The following is a 26,390-nucleotide window of genomic DNA, read 5'->3' as shown; positions in this document are numbered from 1 at the left end:
TTTTATTTTTTAAATTGACTAATAATAATTATATATATTCATGGGGTAGACAGTGATGTTTTTATACATGTAATGTATAGTAATCCATTCAGGGTAGTTAGCATACCCATCATCTCAGACACTTATCTTTTTTTTGTTGCTGGGAACAATCAATAATCTCCTTCCAGCTATTTGAAACTATATGTTATTGTTAACTATAGTAATCCTACAATGGTATAGAACAGAAGAAGCCAAGAACAAACTTATATTTATGCTCAACAATTTGTTTTAGTTTTTAAAATCTTATTTAAAAATGACCCAGACATAATTTAACATAACTTTAAGATTTAAGATTACATGAAGAACTTATTTATTGATATTAATCTCATTTACCTTTACCTAATCTATTTACTTCCAAAAATTTACCTAGATTACTTATGGAAACTGACATATTAGACAAAGCTAGTCATTATTGGAAGTCATTTCTCTGTGATATCATTTTTATAGTTTTTAACTATCAAGCGTTCACTTAAGAATTTTAAATATTGAGTAATTTGCCAATAATTCAGAAGATACAGCTGTTTTTATTAAACCAATGACATTAAATTAGCCATATTTATCAAAGAGTTACAAAAACAAAGATCATTCTGTTTTTAGGCTTAGTGTATAGTTTTATGAATTTAAAACATCTAGTAGAGACAAAGACAAAGATAAAACTGTCTGACCAGTCAATCTAGGCAAAAATGTATGCTGACAATTTTAAATGTATTTTTATTTTTCTAATAATTTTAAAAACGGCTTATTTGTTAAAAATTTACTTAAGTCACAAAACCTAAAAGACATTTGGCTTAATTAATACATCTCTTATATGTGTTCATTTAGTTAAGCTGATCTGAATATAATTTTTTCAGAGATTTCTGTCCAGTGACACCATATTTTATTTTGTAGATGCAACATATAACAATACAGGTACATATGCATGAACACACCTAAATTCTTCTATGTATACACAAGTAAATATTTTATGCTTTAAATATAAAATTTTAGTCATGACATAATAATACAAATTCATCACTTTAAAAAAAGACAATTGGATCCAAATTACATTTCTGACAAAATAGGACCTGTTTACATGGCTAAAGCTTATTTGACCTGTCAGGCATCTAATAAAGGCTGTGGAGCAAAATTTGGATACAGAAGGTTTTTTTTTTAATCTCTTTTTTTTTTCTTTTTTCAGTTTCAAATGAGGTCTGGTTAAATTTTCAATGTTTGCATTTTAGCTAGGACTGGGTGAATTGCGTAAGAAAAAACAAAACTTCACATACCTTTGAATTTTCAGTAATGAGTCTATCTTTTGTTTGCTATTCTGGTTTGCTTGACTAGTCAATGCAGGCATGAAACCATTTCAGTGGTTTTTCAATGTTTTCTGGCCCTTGCATGGCAGACAAAGCAATTTTTATGCTGGACAGAAACACCTTATATTTTTGCTCTGATTTCAAGATTTTGACCTATATAATCTGAGAGCTTAACTTTTATACACATTTCTCTGGCATTTCCTTTTCTTTCTTTTTTTTTTTTGTACTATTAATCCTTTCATTAACTGTTCTATCACCCTAAGCAATTGTTAGTCAAGCAAACCTAAAGTTACATCTTCAAAATGTATCTAGGTTGATGGTTGCCATGGAACTGTTGTAATTTGTAAGACCATTAATTTGAAAGCCCTTGAAGACATTTTTTAATCTTAGCTGCCAAAAGCAGTGAGCTTTATGTCAACACCAACACAAAAGTCAGCAGACTCCAAGTACGCAGAAAAAAATGGACAGATAACTTAGGAGGATCTACAAGTTAAGTTTATCATTGTAAGAGTTTTTTAAAGAGAGTTTGGATAATGACCATTGAGCTCTGAATTTTTCTTGATGTAATGTGCCCATCAGTTAAAAAATATGCATGAGAACAGGCCACGGTATGCAGGTGGCTAAAGTCTCAGAAAACTTGGCAGGCCTTAATGTTTTAATCCAGGCATGCAGATAAAATAATGTATTAAATTAGGCATGCAGAAAAGACATGCCTCATAGAGAGAATGTAAATTCTACAGAAATCAGAGTACTCAAACCAGGAGAACACTTATCCTTAGGCCATAAAGTACCTTCCAAAAACACAAAAGACTTTTATTATCTCAGGAGGAATGTAAGGTCCTTTATTAAACTGGCCTTATCCAAATCAGATTCCAAAAAATGTCTAGAGCTTCTACCAAACAGAAAGGACGGAGGCTCAGCCTGAGAGAAGACTCATCAGGGCAGAAAAGGCAAGTTGAGGAAGTGGAGAGCTGAAAGGGATCAAGTGAATTCTGCAATTCATTTCCAAGAGTTGCCAGTTCCTTTCTAAAGTGATCTTGTGCCAGGTCTCACTTCTGGACACTATTTATGTCAACTTAAATAACAAATAAGAGAGAGGCTTTCTAAAAGAAAACGATATTTATTTGGGAATAGGGCTGCAATGGGACTACACGTGTTGCAGTAAACTGTGTGTATTCAAAAAGGTAAAAGAAGACAAAAAAAATTTTAAGTAAAAAATGAGGAGGATTACATAATTCTTTTGAGATAACTGTCCTTGGCTACAGGGATCATTAACAAGGATGGTGCCAGTCCAAGATTAGACAGGCAGTTGCTGGGCAGATGTCCTTGCAGAAGTATTTTTTTGTGTAAAGTTGCAAAGTTGTGGGTTTTGCAGTCTTTTATGGTAGTTTAATTGGACATATAAGTGTGAGAACCTACTTTTTGTTGTCTTTCCTGACTCTTTCTATCAGAATTTTATTTTGTTTTTAACACAAGTGACTTCATTTTGATTCTAACAACTTTCACAATGAACAAAAGGGCTTAGAGCTGAAAGTATTCATAAAGACAAATTTGTCCATTCAAAGAACCAATGCATCGTCAATGCCTGCCATTCAAACACTACCAGGGACACACCCATAGCTGAAGAGTTGGTTTTATTTTTGTTGCAATGAAGGAGAATTTACACCATGGCAAATGCTGGGGCAACTTAGCAAGAGGGTGTGAGAAAGACTTATTTTAGGATTTGGAGCTTTGTGTTAAGTGACTTGACAGAAGATTTTAAAAAGCTGAACTTTGCTCTGGCATGGATGCTGTCAGAAAAAGGAGGATAATTCTAAGATTGTTTATCACAATAAATCTAATCTAGAAGATGGGCAAAATGAAATGAAGCTAAAGCCTGATTGGTGCAGAAGCAGCAGTCATGCATATTAGCCAGGATATGGAGATGTCTGAACATTTTTGTGGTCTGGACAATACTCATGTTTTTGTCTGTGTTCAGATATGATTACACAGTGATTTTGTTTTTATCTTGATCCTTCATGGCTACAGTCTTGTTTGATGTCAGTGCTCTGGGAAATAGCACATGACCAACATGGGAATACTATGACTTCGCTATGAGTGCCAAGCCAGTTGCTGGATGTTAGAAGCAGTTTTTCTTTCTAGCATTGATACAAATAAGTGATTTCTCCATGTGCATGTGCTTTCTCCTTAATCTTGGCATAGATTCATTTTATTTCTTAATTTCAGGTAATAGTGAGGAATTTAGTATATATCCCCATGGTGTTGTATTGTCAATAATAGAACTTTTCTTAAAAAAATACAAATTTGTTATTTAAAATACAGTGCCACTCAAAGATATATTTGTTATCAATGTTCATTTTATTTTCCAACTTTAAGATACTGTTTTGAAATGAAAGAGGCAATTGTTTGTGAAAATTAGTTTTAAAAATTTATTATAATACAGCAACTGGAAGATAAAATTATCCTACTTTCTTGTTTCTTTGTAGTCTACTAAAATAACATAAAAATATAGAATATATAAAAATATATGATTTCCTATGTTTTGAATGTAGTATGTACGATCTTTTGTAAAAGTAAAATACTCTTATTTTAAGAAATTCAGACTACTGTAATCATAAAAGTTTACAATTTAGAATATGAAAAATACCATATTTCCATCTGTCAGAGAAAAATCACTATTAATAAACATTCTATTGAGTGTATGAAGCACATATGTATATATTTATATCTATAAATATAAAAAGAAATCACATTATCTATACAGCTATAAAGCACTTCACACATAAATATAGCACATGCAATGAAATTCTATTTTGTTGATTCAGATTATTGACCCAATTCCTTATTGTTTAGATTAAATTAGGCCTTTTGGCTAATTTCTCACTATTAAAATAATGCTTTGCATATTTGTCTGATTATTTTTTGTGATGTTACATTGCTGGAACCAAGCATTTCCATCTTTTATTTTTTGGTACTTACCACTGTCAGATTTTACCTGAGGAAGATCCTAAAATATACGTAAAACTTGTAAACAAATGCTTATTTCTTTATGTACTCACTAATATTTGACATTAGTCACTATTTTATTTTTGTGAATATTTACATGCCAATGAAACCAAATGGCTCTTTAGCAGATACATCAGCATCTCCTGGATCTGATTCATAAGGAAAACTCCAGGAGACAGGAGCAATAGCAGTCATAGTACCCCTGCCACCCTTGCCTCCTTGCCCTATCACAATCTGAAGCACTGGGCAGTGATCTGGCAGGAAAGAATTTCAGCTCCGTGAGAGAGTCCTTGACCAATGGATTGTGTGGCCTTTAAGTCTGTGATTAGGGAAGCATCTAGCTCTCCCCTAGTAGGATCAGGGACTGGGCTATAGTAGCAATATGATGTGTGAGAACCTTAGCTCCATCTCCTCCCTGCCTCTTCCCAGCATACTCATGTGTCTGGGGTCAAAGCCTTTCATTACAGGTAGTTATAGGAGCAACCTGGTGACAGGATTCACATCAGCCCCCACTGGCTGTGAGAGTACCAAGCCTTCCCATGAAGTCCAGTTCCTGGGGTTGATCAGGACTGACTGCCTTGAGTACTGGACCATACCAGTTTTTTGGGAGCTTTGCTAGGGTGGATGAAGATTGACTTTCTGGAAAGCCAGCTTGCAGGGATTCATAAAGCACAAATTAACCCTTAACTCCCAATATTATCAATGAAAAATAATATGTCATTATTAAAGTTTTGGTTTGTTTGATTGTTAGTATGATTATTTGTCCACATGCCTAATTATTTGCATATATTCCTTTGTAAATTCTCCATTTATGTTTTGCATTCGACACAACTGATCCTTTATTTTTCCTTGAAATCCTCTTTTTTTTTTGCACTGGCATTTGGAATCCTACCTCACTGAGTGTTCTTTTTCAGTCTCCTTCAGTGCTTCTTTCTTTTCTCTCTGGCCTATAAATGTTGGAGTATCCAAGAGCTTGGTCCTTCATCATCTCCTCTTCATCTATAATCCCTCACTTTTGACTTCATTTGGCCTTATGGTACAAAATACTGTCTATGTTCTGATGATTCCCAAGTATTTATCTTCATCACATCTCCTCTGAGCTCCAGAGAAGGACTTACCTGATGGCCCTACTTGAACATTTGATAGGAATCCTAAACTATTGTATTAGTTATGGTTCTCTAGAGGGACAGAAATAATAGGATAGATATATATATGAAGGGGAGTTTATTAAACAGTATTGACTCACGTGATCACAAGGTGAAGTCCCGCAATAGGCTGTCTACAAGCTGAGGAGCCAGGAAGGCAGTCCAAGTCCCAAAACCTCAAAAGCAGGGAAGGTGACAGTGCAGCCTTCGGTCTGTGGCCAAAGGTCCGAGAGCTCCTGGCAAACCCTAGTATTAGTCAAGAGTCCAAAAGCTGAAGAACTTGGAGTCCGATATTCCAGGGCAGGAAGCATCCAGCACAGGAGAAAGATGGAGGCCGAAAGACTTAGTGTAGTCTTTCCATCTTTCTCTTCTGTGTGCTTTTATCCTAGCCATGCTGGCAGCTGATTAGATGGTGCCCACCCACATTGAGGGTGGGTTTGCCTCTCCCAGTCCACCGACTCAAATGTTAGTCTCCTTTGGCAACATCTTCATAGACATACACAGGAACAATACTTTGCATCCTTCAATCCAATCAAATTGACACTCAATGTTAACCATCACAACTATCTATGCCCTAGATCAAACACACTATCTCCACTTCTCATGCCTCTTTCCCTGCACCCCTATCAGCTTCTCTCTCAGTCTTGCTTCCTCATGTCAGCAAATGGTACCATCCAACTCACAGCTGCACAGTGGGAAGACCCAAGAATAAACCCTGATTCTTTTCTTCTCCTCATACTTACATATAATTGATTTGCAAAGCCCACAGACATGAATTCTAACATACATCTCAAATCAGATATCTTTTCACCACATCCTCTCTTAGTGCCTGTAGTCCAAGCCACTTTTCTGCAGTAACCTCCTAATCAGCCTCCTGTATATCCACCTCTGCCTCTACCTTCCACAGAGAAGTCCAAGAGACGCTTTGCTCCTCAGGGTTTCTCTACTTCTGCACTGTTGACATTCCAGACTGGACAGTTCTTTGTTGGAGGTGGAGGCTGTGCCCACATTGTAGTATGTTTGGTGGCATCCTTGGCCTCTACCCACTAGAAGCCAGTGACAAGTCCCAACTTGTGACAACCATAATTTCCCTAGACATTGCTAAATGTCCCCTGGGGGCAAAATCACTCCAAGATGAGAACAACTACTAAAGGTTTTCCTTCACATTCTGATAAAATCCCAGTTCTTTTTGAACCTGCAAGCTTTAATATGACCCTATCACATATCTCCCATCATTCTTCCAGTGCTCAGTCTGCTTTAGGACACTGGCCTCCTTGTTTTTCTGGGAACCATAGATACTTCCCTTTTCCTGGCCTTGTGCTTGTTCCTTCATCTGCCTTAAGTGACTTTCCCCCAAATCATCTCATAGTTTACTCTCTCATTTCACTGGTTACTCTCTCATTTCACTGGTCTCTGTTAAAATGCCATGGAGACAGAAAAGTCTCCAATGTATAAAATACCTTTCATTTTTAATCATTCTCCCTTTATCCTGCTTTATTCTATTTAGGTAATTGTTCCTATTTGATATTTTATTATTTAAATATCTTTTTATTATTTGGCTTTCTAAATATGTCAGCTCCATAGAACATGTGACCTTCTTCATGCCTACCCAACAATAACCCAGAACCTGGTATCTTATTAATAAGTAAGTTAATTAATAAGTAATTGTAATAATAAGTAATTGTTGAATAAATTAGTGGTTAAAATAATTTAAATATATTTCAAAGTATTTTCTTCACTGTGTAAATAAAAGTGAGAAATACATAAAAAGTCATTCTTGTATCTACTTCAGAGGTAGAGAGACAACAAATATTTTTTATATTAACAATCCCAGAAAGAAGAACTGAGAAAAAAATATTGTTTTCAAACCATGACTCAGAGAATAGTACATAATTATAAATCAGCTCTCCTTACCTCTAGGCTAATTCTAATGCCAAACTACTCTGCCAGTCTATATTTTCTGATCATAAAATTGCATTTCAATAGGGTGTTTTATGTAATTACAAATGCTTATATTTCTGGCAAACTCAATAAAAGCAGATAAGAGGTTTGCAAACAAAGGTCATAACAGCATTTTATTTTACTAGTCTATTACTGACAAAAACTTTCTATGACAACTTATCAAAACTTCTAGCATATTATATTGTTTCCAAATGTAGTTATGATAAACTACCAAAAGCTATTTAGCATAGTCATTTCTTCCTGTTTATCAAATAATTAATATAGTTGATGATTTAAGCTCATTTAAAAATGTGATACATAAAAGTGTATAAAAATTAGTTTCATCAAATAGCTGTAAATGATAAGCATGCTGTCCTATTCATGCTCCTGAAATTAATTTGTAATTTTACTTCTTCATTAAAATTGTATTATTTTTCCAATCAAATTTATCTTTATTTTTTAATTGAAACTCACCTATCTACACTGTTTAGTACAATAACTTACACATTAAAAAGAAATATATCATTGGTTTAATATAGTAAAGCTGTAATGCTAACATTAAGATTTAAAATGTATATTAATGCTAAATTTATATGCTACTCAATGAAATGGAGAAACAACAGTGCTATATTTGAATGCTATATTAGCATTCATTTAAAATGCTATATTAGCATTCATTTAAAAAAATGCCTTTAATTGATAGGATGAAACAATACAAAGTAAGTAATTTTAAATGTGTAAATTTTACTTTCTTCCACTTAAACACAATGAGCAATCCTAGCATTACTAGTAGCATGAAGAGCTGACATTTTAAACCTCCTGATGTATTGCAATAAGAAATCCACAATATCAATAATATAGTATTCTTGCTGAAAATGTCTAGACAATGTAATCATGAGGAGTTATTACATCAATCCAGAAAATAGCACCCTTTACAAGGGAACTGGACAGGATCCTTTAAAACACTCAATAGCATAAAAAGCAAAGCAAAACAAAAAGATTCAGGGATCTTCCACTGTTACGTATCTAAAGAGATAAAAGATATATAACACCTCAAGGTCGTGTGTGAACTTTGTCTGCAGCTTATGAATCTTATTACCTAAGACAAATGAATAAAAGGCAAGTAAATGAACAACTAACTATTAAAATATATATCTTGTGTAATTTGCAAACTGCAATGTTCACTTCTGTATTCCAGATGAGTGGCGATGTATAATGAAATCCTGAGTCCCTACAATGCCTATTAATCTTCCACTATTTCTGGTTGAAGTAATGTAAGTTATGACTGGGTGATTTTGTCCTGAATTATTCACATAAACATAAACATTCTTCCCCTGAACTCACTCTTCCTTCCCTGGTACCATGAAAACAACTATACTGAATTTACAATTGGTGATTTTAAGTATGTGCTCAGGAGAAGAACATGGGAAGAAGTGAGAAAATCTGCCCTGTTCAGCTTTAGCGTTTATCAAAGTCCATGCCCATGAACTTAAATTCAATATAGGAAACTACATGAAATATTAGGGATGAATTTCCCCTGATATCAGGGAAACTTAAATTAGGTATATCTATATTTTATTTTAGCATGCATTGGATAAATTTATGTTTTACTTTGGATGTCAAAGTAATGCTCTAAAAAGTTAATTCCTCAAAATTATGACTACAAATTTATATATGCATATAAAATAGAATATTGATAAAACAGCTATCTGCAAATTTGTATTTAAATTTTAAAAAATGAAGTTTCCTAGTTTCTTAATAACCAAAGCTTATGTTATCTTCAGATTAGCTAGAAAAATGAGTTTTTCTATTTTACCATTATATTGGGTTTCAAAAACCCCTAAAATAATCAACTAAAATTTATGTACCATTTAGATATGAATCATGTTCTAAGAATGGCAAAACTAAACATATAAAAGAAAAAGGCAAAGGGAAAATTAGCTTATGTTGCAATTGTTATATGATATCACTGTGAACAACTGACTATTGATTCATCATAGTCACAATTTGTAGAAATCTGGTATATTTGGGCTCATCTTCTTTCCTATAAAGATCCATATAGGTCTTTCCTGATTATGTATTTCTGTTTATCATACAATCACACTCCCAGATACTTGGGATTGAATTTGCTGCTTTAACTCCACCTTCTCTGTCAACAACTATGTCCATTCAATTGTGAATTCTAATTCTAGTGTAGAGGCTAACTCAGTCCATCATTTCTATTCCTGCTTTCCTGCTGCTTCCTCCTTATTTAACATAATAGTTGTATTTACAAACCACCTTTACTGATACAGTCTTTTTTTTTTTTTTTTTTTTTTGAGATGGAGTTTCATTCTTATTGCCCAGGCTGGAGTGCAATGGCAGATCTCGGCTCACTGCAACTTCTGCCTCCTGGGTTCAAGCGATTCTCCTGCCTCAGCCTCCTGAGTGGCTGGGATTACAGGCATGTGCCACCATGCGCAGCTAATTTTGTATTCTTAGTAGAGACAGGATTCTCCGCGTTGGTCAGACTGGTCTTGAACTCCTAACCTCAGGTGATCCGCCCCCTCAGCCTCCCAAATTGCTGGGATTACAGGCATGAGCCACTGCACCCTGCCACAGTCTTCAATTTGTGGCCAGTTAAACCTCATTAAAGTATCTCCTTTACAATGCCATGCATCTGTTGTCACAGTTCAATCCCTGGGCAGGAGTTTTCTTTTTCTCTATAGTTATGTACATTTTACTCAATTCCCAATGACCAGCCACCACTTCCATGAAATCTTCAGTGATCAATAAAACTAGAAATAATCTTCCTGCTTCTGTATGACTATGAAATTTTTTACATCAGTAACATGCGACTTAAATCACCAGTTTTTATCTTATTTAGGCATATCTCATCCCTTATAAATTGTAAGCTCCCAGAAAGCAAGGTCCATGTATTTACTTTCAACACCCAGCAGAGTGTTGCAACTTAAAATATATATATTTCTTTAACAAACAAATAATCACTTTGAATCTCCTTATCCAGTAAATTCTTCCACATTATAAATTATATAACACCAGCCACTTAAATGCTGTCAGCCCTGAGGAAAAGAGAGAGGTTCATAAAACTTCAGAAATAAAATGTCTCCCTAGGAAACTGAACATATTTTATTTGTTTACAGGTTAGAAAGCTAAAGTGTTATAAAATGTTCAGCATCTTCTGGGCCCAAGGGAATCACTAGATTGTAATAAAATATATTAACATTGTCATCTTAGAATAAAGTAGAATTTTTAAAGCTTAGAATGATTATTGCAAATATACTTCTGAGACCAGAGAATTATTTTTACATTAATTAAATTTAATAATACTCTGCTGAAATTGTTATTCTGAAAGGACATTACCACACATTACCAATTCATATGGCTTTATAAAAGGAAAATATTATTTTCATCTTCTACGGTAATAAATGGGCTTATATTACAGCTATAGAAGTAGCATCTTTAATTTCTAAGATATTCAGGTAAAAAAATTATTGCTGAAAAGAGAAACATACAGAAAATGAATATTTGTTTTGTGATGAGTGTTTATCGAGCATTTATTCTCCTGGGCACTTTTCCAGGCATAGGAAGTATATATAATGAGAAGAAATCATAATTCCTGCTTTCAAAGGGCTTACAGCTTGGGATGGACAAATGGTAAAATGCTCTACGAATACAAATAAAAGTGAAACTCATTGGGAGTTTTGGTAGACACGGCTTCATGGCAGGGGTTATATTAACAAAGAGTATCCTCCATCTTTAATGAATATACCTAGAACAGAGAGAATTCTAGGAAAAATGTGGAAAGTAAACCAAAGCATGAAAGTACACTTGAGCCGGGTAACACTGTGATGGAAAACAAATGAATTTGGGAAATTTATGTGTATCTTGTAAATTCAGGTAAAAGGCTAGATGAAAGAAATAAAGCTAATGAATACTTAAATTTTCCAAATTGTGTATTTTCCCATCATTTAGTAAGTATTATGGAAAAGTATAATAATAATATACAGGAAATGTTAAATCTGTATCTTCTAAAAGCTCATTTTACTCCTGAAATCTGGCTATATTTGTTAAGAGTTAATTCAAAATTAGTTGAAATTTTCTTATTCTTATGGGTCCAATCATTCACATATTCATTATTTCATTCAAGAATTTTTTAATGTTTACTACATTCTAAAGTGATGCCTGCGTGAATGCATTTAATAGCTGTCAAGGACATTTTGACATATGATGAGGATCTGTAAGGGGTGCACCTGGTACCCACTTTGTATGGAAATAAAAGTATCCAGAGGTGAAAATGTAAATGGATTCCTGGACAGTGACAAGAGTCCTGGCCAGCTGGTCAGAAACCTGGAAGGAAAAGCCAGAAAGACTGGAGACAAAGAGTTGTGGGGGAGAGCCTAGTAGTGGACACATGGTAATGTGCACAAGTATCAAAAGTTTGGTGCCACACGTTAATGCATTCTTCTACCCTGGAAGGACCACTAAGCAACCAACCTGCCAGTTGATTTTATCTTTTTTCATTCATCATTCCAGAAGAAGTAATATCATAAATATTAGCTTTTTGCTTCCCCTTCCTTTCTATCTAGATTCTTGAAACTAATACAGTACTTCCCCCTTATCGATGGTTTTTCTCTCCAAGGTTTCAGTTAGCCATGGTCAACCCTAGTCTAAAAATATTAAATAAAAAATTCCAGAAATAAACAATTCATAGGCTTTTTTGTTTTTTTTTCCTTTTTTTGTTCTTTAGTTTATTATTTGTGGCTTATTTATCCAAGAAATAAGATACATTTTAAATTACATGCTATTCTGAGTAGCATGAAATCTCACACCATTCTGTTCCATTCCAGGGACGTGAATTATCCCTTTGTCCAGCATCTCCACTCCGTCTATGCTCCCTGCCTCTTAGCCACTTACTCACTGGCTCTATTATCAGATCAGCTTTCAAGGTACTACAGTGCTTGTGCTCAAGTAACCTTTGTTTGACTTAAGAATGGCCACAAAGCAGAAAAAAATAGTGATGCTGGCAATTCAGATACGCCAAAGAGAAGCCTTAAAGTCCTTCCTTAAAGTGTTAAGGTGAAAGTTCTCAATTTAATAAGTAATATGCTGGGGTTGCTAAGATCTGTAAGAACAAATCTTCTATCCACGAAACTGTGAAAAAGGAAAAAGAATTGTATGCAAGTTTTGCTGTCACACACCAAACTGCAAAATTTATGGCCACAGTGCATGATGAGTGCTTAATTAAGATGGAAAAGGCATTATATTTGTGGCTGGAAGACATGAACAGAAACATGTTTTGATGAACAGCAATTGGGTTCAGTACTGTCTGAGGTTTCAGGCTCCCACCAGAATTGTTGGAATGTATCCCCCATGGATAAGGGGGAATAGTCTATTATATACTTAGGATATGTTTGTCATGCCTGTTTCAAAGCAAATACTATTTCAGCAGAAGTGATAAAACATTGAACTCGCTCTTTTCTCTTATACCCAAGTGTTATCTTCAAAGAACGAGATTTACTAAGTGACAGGATTGTAAGATGGCAAAAGTAATGTACTTGAATTCTGGGGAAAGAGCGTGAAAGATGAGAATAAAGATACATTTCCATCACAATATTACTTAGGGTTAACCTTACTACTATAAAATATGGGTGAAAGAAATGTAAAAAAACATATACAACCAAAGGGCCTTGAGAATTTACATAAACAATAATTATTATGTGTTTTTATTTGGCATTAGAACTTTCCAGTTTACACTAAAATAATATTCATTTAGAATTAAATTGTAGTTAATATTTAAAATTCTTACATTTAACCACAATGAGATCTGTCAATATTATGAAAAGAGAAAGCTCAGTTCACTGTGGCTCATTTATTCAATCTATTTCCTTAAAGGCTATTGAAATTATGCTTGAGACATTCTAGATTAAAAATTAGCTAAGATGGCCAATGTATTGATCTAGTGATGATGTGATATGTTCATGCAACAAGTTTGTAAAGTCAATGCGTAAGTTTCTTGGATTTAATATTAAACTTGTCTGCATTTAATCAACCCTATGACCCCATTTTTCTACCTGATCATTAACAAATAGGTAATAGGTTACCTTACTACAGTTTTTAAACCATTGTTGTTTTGGGAAAAACGAATATCAAGCAATTTGTTACAAAGATAAAAAAACTGTCAAAAATAGATTTTAAATAAGCTTTAATATTCACAAAATAACTTAACATGTGCTTTTTATGTTAGCTTGGATATGTGGATAGCTTGGAGATTATATATATATATAATATAGATATATATCCATTTTGTAGCTGGAGAGAGAGTGCCATTTCTTTATGTACCTTTAATTAAATGTTACAAAAGTGGCACCTAACCTCGATGGTCTTCCTTTCAAAAATCAGTAACCTCAATCTAATAACAAGTAAAACATCACACAGATTTCAATAGAGAGACATTCTACCATGTACCTGACCAGTATTCCTCAAAATTTTCAAGGTAACCAAAAACCAGGAATGTCAGAGCAACTGTTATAGCCAAGAGGAGCCTAAAGACACATGACAACCAACTACATTGTGGTATCTTGTATGGGATCTGAAAGAGAAGGAGGACATTAGATAACAATTAAGAAAATAAATTATGAACTTAATAATGTATTAAAATTGGTTAACTAATTAACTAATTATAAGAAATCTACCATACTAATGTAAAATAGTCATCGTCAACATGCATTCTCTCATGTATGGCCTGTGAGCCATCGTCTTTTCTAAGAATCCAAAGAGCAGCATGAGGCTGGGTGTGGTGGCTCACATCTGCAATCCCAGCATTTTGGGAAGTTGAGGTGGGAGAATCACTTGAGCCCAGGAGTTTGAGACCAGACTGGGCAGCATAGGAAGACCCTGTCTCTATAAAAATAAAAATATTAACCAGGCACGGTGGCATGCCCCTGTGGTCCAAGCTATTCTGGAGGAGGCTGAGCTGGAAGGATCCCTTGAGCTCAGAAAATTGAGGCTACAGTGAGCCATGATTATGCCACTGCACTCCAGCCACGGCAACAGAGTGAGACCCAGTCTCAAACAACAACAAAACAAACAAACAAGTAAACAAAGAGAAGCATTGATGTCCCTCTCCTCTACATTGAAGAGCCAAAGCTTGCTGCTTCCCAAATTTAACCAGACCTGCTTTCTTCAGATGTCATATGATATAAAATCTCTGCTGTTGTTTTACAGGATTTAGAGGGTGAACTTCCCACAGAAATATAGAGTAGAATCACTCCATATTACAGAAGGAGAAAAAAAGTCTCACAGCAGCTTAGGCTTCCAGAAAGTTTTTCTAAAAAAATGTACCTTTGACTCTAATTCTCTCTGGTTCATCCATAGACTCTCTGGGAATCAACATCAGACTGCCAACAACTTCAGGAGTTGTGGAGGGTAGAGAAAGGGGTCACTGTAAAATCTTCTAATACCTGCAATTATTTTTATTAATTTTATTATTAGCAATCTTTCTCCCTACCTCCCTACTCATTCAGAGCTGGCTCAAATGGCTCTTTCAGGCCAATTGAAACCAACCTTCACTACAGCACGTCTATATGTATTCACATCTGTGTTTTCCTCAACTCATCTATTTTGTTTGTAAAATAAATTTTTATCTGCTCTCCATCTTCCAAAACTTTAAAATTCCTCAATATCTCAAAGGCCACATCCTATTTTTACCATGGGTTTATTTCTCAATATATTTTCAAAGCAATTACCTGGGTAGATACAGAATGGCACTAATTTTTGTTTAATAAATGACTACCTGAAAACTCCTAATAGTTTTCCTATTGCCTATCTTTGCTTCTCTAGATAATATCTTATGAAAATAATGTTTTTCAAAATCTATTCAACATTTATCTTATAATACTGAAGAAACAATATTTACAAATATAGTATAAAACCTATGATGAAAGCAGATACTCAAGTTTTTAAAATCAAATTTAATGAAAATCTATCATCTTTTATTACATTCATAAGGCTGAATTTTTCTTTGGGATGATACTTTTAACAGTATATAGCTTCTATTTCCACTTAATTAAGGTTTTTTTTTGGGGGGGGTTGTTGTTGTTGTTGTTGTTTTTTGAGAAGTCTCACTCTGTTGCCCAAGCTGGAGTGAAGTGGCAAGGTCTTGGTTCACTGCAACCTCTACCTCCTGGGTTCAAGCGATTCTCCTGCCCTAGCCTCCTGACTAGCTGGGACTACAGGCATGCCGCACCAGGACTTGCAAATTTTTGTATTTTTAGTAGAGACGGTGTCTCACTATTTTGGCCAGGCTGGTCTTGAACTCCTGACCTTGTGATCCACCCGCCTCGGCCTCCCAAAGTGCTGGGATTACAGAAATGAGCCACTGTGCCCGGCCTAATTAAGGTATTTTTAACCAAATGGACATGAATTTTACCTAACATTTTTATTAAAATTCAGATGTTTGTATATATTCCCTCCTTAAACGTATTTATTTGATTTATATTCATGTACATATACTTCCTAATTTTGAATTCCTTTGGCTTTCTTAAAGCAACACAATTTGAGACAGTTTTAATATGTTACTCTTTTCTATACTATTGTATGACACAAATGTCACAAGAGTAATACAAATAACATCTGAATAACCTTTACCCAAATTCCACAATTAACATTTTATTGTATTTATTTTATCTTTCTCTCTTTCCAATGGTGATTTTAAAATTTCAACATCCCTTTTACAGTTAGTAGTTGGCATTCTATTATTTCCTTGTTAATTTATTTGTTGATATCACTAAAAACTCATGGATTTTTATTTTATTCCATTTTTTTTTGTTTTTTGAGACAGAGTCTCACTGTGTTACCCAAGCTGGAGTGCAATGGCATGATCTTGGCTCACTACAACCTCCACCTCCCAGGTTCAAGTGATTCTCCTGCCTCAGCCTCCCAACTAGCTACGATTACAGGCACCTGCCACCACACCTGGTTAATTTTTGTGTTTTTAGTAGAGATGAGTTTTCACCATGTTGGCCAGGCTGGTCTTGAACTCCTGACCTCAAGTGATCCACCCTTCTTGGCCTCCCAAAGTGCTGAGATTACAGGCGTCAGCCACCATGCCTGGCTGACTATTTTTAATCTATTTTTATTATTTATTTCGATATTAAATTGACCCAATGTTGGCCAGTATAAATCACTTTGAGCTGTCTCCTCTATCCTATTGAAAAGTTCTCATCATGTTTGAGCACTCCTTTACTTTATGACACAAGATATTCCAAATGTATAGCAATGACAAGTGTGTTCACTTGTTTAACAATCATTGCATTCAAATCAAGATAAACACCTCTTTGGAATCAGGTACACAGCAATAAATTGACGATGATGGCAAAGTCTTAGTAATGAAATAAGTAGAAGCAGATGTCAGTTTGTCCCCTATAGTATAATAGAGACCACTATGGGGGTCAGATTAGGTGTCACTGCATGCATGCAAAGACTGTGACAGAATTCTTCCCCCCAAATAATAAGTGGAAGATTCTTGATGGCTACTCAGGGTTGAAGTTTATATACTCTGTTAGGAGGACAAAAGATAACTTCAGTGAATGCTAGGCCTAAATACCAACTCACTCAGTTGCTGGATCTAGAAAGTAACCAAGGCATGAATGCCCTCAGCCACTAATATAAGACCTGCTTCTGGAGCAGGGCCTCAGAAGACTGGTGAAGACAGTCACAAACCTAACAGACAAGGAAGGGTAAACATAAAGAAAGTAAAACAAATGGGTAAGTGGACAGCCTCCCTCTCAAGACAAAACTAAATTCCAAATCACATAAAGAAATCTGATAAGCAACAAAATCAACAATTTAAAGCTGACAACATTCAGGTAATAAAAAGTTATTTGAAAAAACTTTATGCCTAGAATTTGCATAAAGTCAGTTATGCATATTTGCAAAAAGGTCAATATGGATTATTGGAGTTTGGGTTTAAAAACCTCCTCTATTCCAAACCAAAAAAAAAAAAAAAAGTGGGATAAATAAAATAAAAAAGAAAAACCACAATAACATAGCTTGGCAGGAGCTAATCTGTGGGTTTACTAGTGTGTTTGTACAGAAGTAGGCAGTAAGGAATTTGGCATCTAGAAGTTAAAGGAAACCAAAATGGTATTGCAGGAAATGGTGGGCCAGAGACAGGATCAATGTTTGAATCTAGAAGCTAGGCAAGCCCTACAACGTGTTAAAGAAAGCTGAAAAATCACTGAAAATCTCTATTCCTACTAACTGGAGCTAGACAGACAGGTTAGTCTCACTAATTATTTCTAGGGACTGAGCAAAACCACCTGCTGTAACAATGACTGCATCTGTCAGAATCCCAAATCCCCACAGAGGCAGTAACTCTGAGACATGCTCATTTGGCCCAGTTCTGCACTAAAAAAAAAATTACTAATCAATATCATAGAAGGATAATTTATCTGATATTTTTAGGTAACTGTTTGGTCAGTGGCAATAAATTAGTAAATGTCACGCAAATAAAAGCAAATGATTAGATGGCACCTGCACAAGGTCTGCTGAATCAGCATTCATTGGAGAAAAATTCAGGAAAACAGGATCCGTAGCAGACTTGTATATCCTTCCTTGCTCATCACAAGATTGGCAACATGGAGCAATTTAGCAGTGCCAGACGTAAAACTCCAGCAGAGATCTTGATACTTGGGCAACAGGGCTTCAAGGTGCCTCCTTTTTAAAAAAGCTCTAACCATTCCCCTGGTGTTATCATGGGTTATGATATAATAGCAATATAATGTAACAGAATGTGGATCCAGCCCGTCTTCCTGACATCTCTACATTTGTGTTTGCTGTTGGAAGATAACCAGCCCATCCCTAGTGTGACTAGGAATCCCAGCCATGAGGATGCTGCTATTTGGTATGGAAGCAAGCAGCAGGATTTACCACACCAACATTCATTGCTAGATAAACATCAGTGTGGTAAATCCTGCTGCTTGCTTCCTTGGCGCTGTCAGGGAACTGGGATTCAATTTTTGTGGTTGGCCAGAAATTACTGCCTTAAGTTGTTGGATCTGGCTGGTTTATAAGGAGCTTCACAGGAGGCATAATCCCTCTCTAGAAGACAAGTTGAAGAAAGTCAGTCTTAGAAAAGTAAACTTTACCTCTTGGAAAAAAACAGAAAATTTGAATAATACCATGAATGGGCTTGATCTAATGAACATTTGTAAAACACTACTCCACAGAATCAGATAACATTTGTGGTACCTTAAAAAACACAGGAAATGTTTTCTAAATGGCCACTTTAAAAGTCAAAAGTTGACCATCCTGGCTAACACAGTGAAACCCCATCTCTACTAAAAATATAAAAAATTAGCCAGGTGTGGTGGCAGGCACCTGTAGTCTCAGCTACTCCGGAGGGTGAGGCAGGAGAATGATGTGAACCTGGGAGGCAGAGCTTGCAGTGAGCCGAGATCCTGCCACTGCACTCCAGCCTGGGTGACAGAGCGAGACTCCGTCTCAAAAAAAAAAAAAAAAAAAGTCAGAAGTTTACAAATGTTAAAAATATTATAAAATTTAAAATAAAGTTAAATGAAAATGAAAAAAGTGATGGTTACATTTGAAAATAAAATATGATAAATGATCTAGCTATCTATCTAGATAACAGTATAATCTCAGAGAAAAATATTTCAAATTAGTTTAAAACTGTGTCTGTACAGTGGAATATACCTTGTGGACAAGGAAGTCTTCAATAATTGTAAGCTATGTTCAATATCATATTGCTTTAAAAATAATATTACTATGTTGTTCTTAAAATGTCATGTGCGTGCATGCAGATGCTTCAAGAGAATGGTTTTTATTAGCCAAGATGAGACAATTTGCAGACAAAAAAGCATAATATTGGTACAACTAAATGACTACTTTGAAAAATCTTTTTGCAAATAAGTACTATGAATATATATATGTGTGCGTGTGTGAATTGAGGATTTTTCAGAATTGAGAGACATCAAAACAGGATTCTAGAACCCCAGTGATTCCTAATAAGCATTATTTATATTTACTGTAAATAATAATAGTGATATATTTGGAATTTTATACAATACATTGAAATAATATATGTTAATATATATCTTAAAGTATATCATCATTAATTGCATTGAATGTTAGTAGTGTGTGTTCCAACAAAAAGTAAATAATTGTCGGATTACATTTTTTAAAACTATGTGATGTCAATGATAGACACTTGTAAAATAGAATAGTACAGAAATTTTGAAAAGAAAAAGATTAACCAAGCAAGCACTATCCGGAAGAATGCTAGTATTTCTCTATTGATTACAGACAAAATAGTCTTTAAGGCAAAAAGCTTAAAAATAAAGAATCTGATTGATAAAGGAGACTTCTTTAAAGATAATAAATGTCAATTGAGAAAGATAAACAGGTCTATGAACCAGGAAAAATTAACTATTTTAAATTTATATGCACCTCATCAAATTTATTTTAAATGATGCGAAAATGACAAAAACCAAAATTGGCAAAAATAAAGGAAAAACAGATAAATCCGTAGATTAGGAATAGTTTTAACAAGCCTATTGATAGAATAGGCTTTTAAAGTATAAGTTCAATTTAAACAATATGATAAATTAATAAAGATTGCAGAATATATATTACTTTCAACCATAAAATAAACTTTTGTAAAAATTGACCATTAACTAGAGATAAAGCAAAGTAACAGATGTAAAAGGTTGAAGTCATTCAATGCATGCTCTCTGATCAGTATAAAATTTTGCTAAATTCAGCAATACAAAGATAATTAGAAAATTTCCATATTTTTGGATTAAGGAAATATACACCTAATAATCCCTGGTCAAAGAATAATCATAATGGAAATTTAAATTTTTTTATTGAAATTTAAAGGAAACGTTATATACCAAAATGAACCTGCACTATGTCAACATGGATGAGTCTTACAGACCTAATGTTGAGCAAAAGACTTGATATGTAAGAAGATGTATAGTATGGTTCTGTTTTGAAGGTTCAAAAATAAGCCAGACTAACTCGATTGCATAGTGATGCTCGCATAGGAAGTAGAAATAAAAACTGCAGGGATATAATTACCATAAAAATCAAAATGTTGGTTACATTTAAGTGGGAGAAAGATGTTATCTGGAAGGACTGTGTAGGAGAATTTCTAAGATACTCTCAATATCCTATTTCTTTTTTTCTTTTTTTAAATTATACTTTAAGTTCTAGGGTACATGTGCACAACGTGCAGGTTTGTTACATATGTATTAATAGGACATATCTCAAAATAATAAGAGCTTTTTATGACAAACCCACAGCCAGTATCATACTGAATGGGCAAAAACTGGAAGCATTCCCTTTGAAAACTGGCACAAGACAGGATGCCCACTCTCATCACTCTTATTCAAAATAGTGTTGGAAGTTCTGGCCAGGGCAATCAGGCAGGAGAAAGAAATAAAGGCTATTCAATTAGGAAAAGAGGAAGTCAAATTGTCCCTGTTTGCAGATGACATGATTGTATATTTGGAAAACCCCATCGTCTCAGCCCAAAGTCTCCTTAAGCTGATAAGCAACTTCAGCAAAGTCTCAGGGTACAAAATCAATGTGCAAAAATCACAAACATTCTTATACACCAATAATAGAGTGAACTATTATCTCACCAGAGAGCCAAATCATGAGTGAACTCCCATTCACAGTTGCTTCAAAGAGAATAAAATACCTAGGAATCCAACTTACAAGGGATGTGAAGGACCTCTTCAAGGAGAACTACAAACCACTGCTCAACGAAATAAAACAGGACACAAAAAGTGGAAGAACATTCCATGCTCATGGCTAGGAAGAATCAATATCATGAAAATTGCCATACTGCCCAAGGTAATTTATAGATTCAATGCCATCTCCATCAAGCTACCAATGACTTTCTTCACAGAATTGGAAAAAACTAAAGTTCATATGGCACCAAAAAAGAGCCCGCATTGCCAAGTCAATCCTAAGCCAAAAGAACAAAGCTGGAGGCATCATGCTACCTGACTTCAAACTATACTACAAGGCTACAGTAACCAAAACAGCATGGTACTGGTACCAAAACAGAGATATAGACCAATGGAACAGAACAGAGCCCCGAGAAATAATACCACACATCTACAACCATCTGATCTTTGACAAATCTGACAAAAACAAGCAATGGGGAAAGGATTCCCTATTTAATAAATGGTGCTGGGAAAACTGGCTAGCCATACGTAGAAAGCTGAAACTGGATCCCTTCCTTACACCTTATACAAAAATTAATTCAAGGTGGATTAAAGACTTAAATGTTAGACCTAAAACCATAAAAACCCTAGAAGAAAACCTAGGCAATACCATTCAGGACATAGGCATGGGCAAGGACTTCATGTCTAAAACACCAAAAGCAATGGCAACAAAAGCCAAAATTGACAAATGGGATTTAATTCAACTAAAGAGCTTCTGCACAGCAAAAGAAACTACCATCAGAGTGAACAGGCAACCTACAGAATGGGAGAAAATTTTTGCAATCTACTCATCTGACAAAGGGCTAATATCCAGAATCTACAAAGAACTCAGTCAATATCCTATTTCTTGACATAAGCGATGGCAACATGAATGATACCGGTATAATTATTGTTTGGTACATTTAAGTCTCAGGTACTTTTTAGACATGTATTACTTAACAAAACTTTTTTTAATGAAGTAAATAATATTCATATAATTTTGAGAATAATATTCAAATAATTTCAAAAATGAAGTAAAATTTCCTATGAAAATAAATAAAATTGAATCAAAAGCATATAAATACTTGTATAGACGCTTGACTACTAAAGAACTTCTGTTAATAACTAAGAAAATATTAGCTCATACTGTTTTACAGGAAAATTTGACTAAAACTTCAAGGAAATCTTATTTCCAAATGTAACACTCTTCCAGGGAATAGAAGAAGAAGAAACAATATACATCTCTTAAATTAGACTAATATAACCATAATAGCAAAGCAATATATAAACAACACAGGAAAATTAAACTCATGGTCAGTCCCATGTATAATCATAAACAACCATCTAAAAAAGTATTAGAAAAGTTTTACAAGGAATATAAATTTAGGTTAACATACAAAAGTAAGAAAAGCCATGTTAAAGGTGAGTTAAAGGTGCAAACCGTATTCAGTAAAATTCAATATTTATTTATTTAAAAAACTTTGCAAATTCACACAAGAAGAAAACTTTTTTATAATGTCTAAGGGTATCTACCAAAAATGAAAACACATATTACATATAGTCAATAGTAAAAGTTAAAAGTACATTGTTTAAAATCATTCACAACACAGAGATTCAGTTTTTATCTCTTCTATTGTACAGAGGTTCTAATCAATGTAATAAGATTACAAAAATAAGTTACAATGAACAAAATCACAATGGAAGTAAGAAAAATATAATTTGTAGATGCTATAAAGAAAATCAAATAATGACTTCTATGGAGAAAGTATTAGAATTAATAGAGTTTAGCAATGTTATTATGTATAAAATTAATTGCAATGGAGAGTTACTATAATCCAAATTGTAATTTACTCTAGAATCTAAGTGTACCTTGAAATGTAATTCAGAAAAGATAGCATTTATAATAACAAAGGTTAGTTCCGATCCTTTATAAGTTGTACTACATGATATAAAAGTTAAATAAAAGGTATTCAGTTCATTTAATAAGGCTAGGAAACTCTTGATATTGAGCTCACATCAGAACAATTCAGACACAAAAAGGAACATTTCACACACATATATAGATATAATCTAAATAAATATTACTTATATGATACTATAGAATATTAAAAATAATTATGATCAATAGTGTTATTGTTGAAAATAATGCATGGTTGAATATCAGGAAAAATATTTATTATTATAATTCTCCACATTAATAATCTAATAGAAAAAATATTTTCTCAATGTAGAAAGGAATTTTCATAAAGTTTGACATCTATGCAAAAGAAAATATTAAAAATTAAGAAAAAAGAAAACTTTGTTAAATATTTATATAATGAAAACACTAGAAAAATATTATACTTAGAAAACAGTCTCATTTTGCTTCAGTTCAGAAAAATCAAGAATACACTTTGTAAAATCTATTGTATATCTATTGGGGATATACAATAGATAGCCAATGCAACCAGACGGAAAACAAAAAGTAAATAACAGCTATAGGAATTAGAAAGTGTCATGTAACAGCTATCCCAACATGGTCATCACCTCTTGTACAATCGAGCTTGGGACAAATTGCACAATGTTACAAATGTGCAATTGGATTAAGGAATAAGCTTTATTGGGGAAAGGGAAAAATTGTAGTAAATACTTTAGTAAAAGAAGAGAAGACAGGTATCTGACATCCTTACTTGCTAAATTTGTACTGTGAGTCTATCTGCCTCTGTTTCCTTTTCCACTGAGCAAAGAACAAAAATAAGAATAACCGTATCCTTGGAAGGATAATTGGACCATTTACACAGCAGGCAGTTTGGAATTGGGTAGAGCTATTATTAGGTGTTGCCTGGGAAAATGTATTGCCTGCAACTGAACAAGAAAGTGCATCAAAGCAAAGGAAGTGACATCAGTGAAAGTTACTACAGGGGAAGGAAAGGTCTTATACAGTGTGCAACCCCTCCAGGTGGAAGAACGGGGTGAGGGAGGGGTCCAAGAGGCCTTCCATTTTCTTCCTGAATGAAATGGTAACTTTATGCCTGACAGTACAGTGGCCATCTTGTAATAATGAGGATGAAAGTTATACTGCCAGAATTAGTGAGCATGAAATTAGAAGTCTGGTCCTCAGTGAAACCACTGAGCCACTATACCATCTTGAAACTGCCTTCCTCCATACTCCTTACTGCAAATTCATCCTTTAGTTTTCTTAGCCCCTGTAGCATAATTTCCTTAGCATGTAGTAAAACCTAAATTACTTTATACAGTTGTCTACATATAAAACCAAAGACATTCAAGGGACCAAATATCAGAATTAGTAAGACAATCTGCTAAGATGTCTGAATACAGGATCAACATAGAAAACTAAATAGCGTTCTTATATTCAAGTAAAACCTATTTAATATAAAAATTATTCACTGTCATTCACATAAAAATTATTCATTATATTGGAATAAAGTTTTTAAAAGATGTATGAAACCGGCAGAAATATTACCAAAATTGTTGAGGAAGAAAAAACTTAATAAATGGAGAGATATGCAATGCTCATGGATTGAAAGACTCAATATCACATAACATTTAAGCTTCTCCAAATCAAACTCTGAAATCAATGTAATTTCAATTAAAATACCAATAAGACTTTACATAGACATATAATGAATCATTCATGTAAAGTTCATAATATTAAACATTTATATGGAAATAAAAGGTCCAATAGAGACAAGACCACTTTGAAAAAAGTCAAGGTTTATATTTAAGCTATTTTGTGTTCTCATAAGGACAGAGAAAAAGATCATTAGAACAAAACAGAGAGCCAAGAAATAGGCTCATGCCAAACACAAATATTAATTTTATGTTGCTAATGATCTATTGGGAAAAACAAAACTTTAAAATTTGGAAGAAAATGTAGGAATATAGCTTCAAGTCTGTAAATCACAATAGCAAAGAATTCTTAGACAAGTCATAAAATATATATATACACCCTAAATTAAAATATTGATATATTAAACCACATTAAATTTGAAATTTATACAGAAAGTAGAAATACAGAGCTGCAGAATGGGAGATTATTGGCAATGCATAAAGCTAACAAAAGGTTGATATCCAGATCACATACAAAATACTCACTAATCAATAAGAAAAAGACAGAAAATAAATTTAAAACAGAAAATTTGGCCAGGGATATTAAGAGACAATCCACAAAGTAGGAAAAGGTCATTGGCCAATTGAAAAACCATATTTGTTTATGTGTTTTCATCTGAAGACAGGTTTTTCTTAAAATCGAAGCAATAACTGTCTTAGTTTAAATGGGAGGCTATAAGAAAATACCATGGACTGGGTGGCTTACAAACAACATAAATTTATTATTTCTCACAGTTCTGGAGACTGGAAAATCCAAGATCAAGGTGCCAGCAGATTCAGCATCTGATAAGAGCCCACTTCCTGGTTCACAGATAGAAGTCTTCTTGCTGTGGCCTCACACAGTAGAAGGGATGAGGAAGCTCTCTGGGGTCGCTTTTATAACAGCACTAGTCCCATTCATGAGTGCTTGGACCAAATGACCTAATTGGCTCCCAAAGGCCCCACCTCCTAATATCATCACATTGGGGTTAGGATTTCAGCATATGAATTTGGGGGGAGAGGGAGACATTAAAACATTCAGTCAACAGCAGTAACTCCATGAATTTAGGTCCACGATCATACTATTAACAATTTCAAGTTTCCCAAAGCGTCCATTAGACTTTGTTCAGAATTTTTACCATCACTGGCTACAAAGAAAGGCAGGAAAATGAGTATTTCTTCTGGGTTGGACAGATGCTTCCTACTCCTTAACCAAAAATAGGGTTTTTACTGAGGAGGAAGAAGACACACTTAATTGTAAGTGTCTAGCATAATGGGATAACTTTTATTCAAAATGTAATAAGTAAGAAAATTTGTGGGAAAACATTATTAGGAATTCACCCAAATGTATTCCAGAGAGATAATATAGAATAACATAAAGATTGAGACACAGGTATTTTTAAATTGAGAGACTCCAATTTAAAACTAGTCTAGTCTAGTGGATTGAGGTTTTTCCAGAAATAAAGACATCAGTCTAATTTCTTTTTAAGAGGAAGAGGAGTAAGAATGTTCTTCCCTCTTCCAGATGAAAGGAACTTATTAGAAAAGCATTTCTGTCCTCTTTCTGTCCCTTTACTCTATCTCAAAGAAGTAGAGTGACTTATCTACTGGGTGTTATTTGAGAAAAATCATTAAGCATG

General features: G+C 34.1%; 1 long non-coding RNA gene across 1 annotated transcript; it reads right to left on the bottom strand.

Annotated features, from left to right (window-relative positions):
- Positions 1 to 5,628: 5,628 nt before the first annotated feature.
- LOC115836672 lies at positions 5,629 to 18,102 on the bottom strand. The gene is made up of 3 exons (XR_004031655.1): positions 18,092 to 18,102; positions 6,750 to 6,755; positions 5,629 to 5,731 (listed from the first exon to the last, which is right to left on the bottom strand). It is a non-coding gene; the product is annotated as an uncharacterized LOC115836672 (long non-coding RNA).
- Positions 18,103 to 26,390: the final 8,288 nt, after the last annotated feature.

This window comes from Nomascus leucogenys, chromosome 9 (assembly GCF_006542625.1).
Source record: "Nomascus leucogenys isolate Asia chromosome 9, Asia_NLE_v1, whole genome shotgun sequence".
In the NCBI taxonomy this organism is placed as follows: domain Eukaryota; kingdom Metazoa; phylum Chordata; class Mammalia; order Primates; family Hylobatidae; genus Nomascus; species Nomascus leucogenys.
The sequence above is the reverse complement of the archived record's forward strand: the minus strand, read 5'-3'. Positions and strand labels throughout refer to the sequence as shown.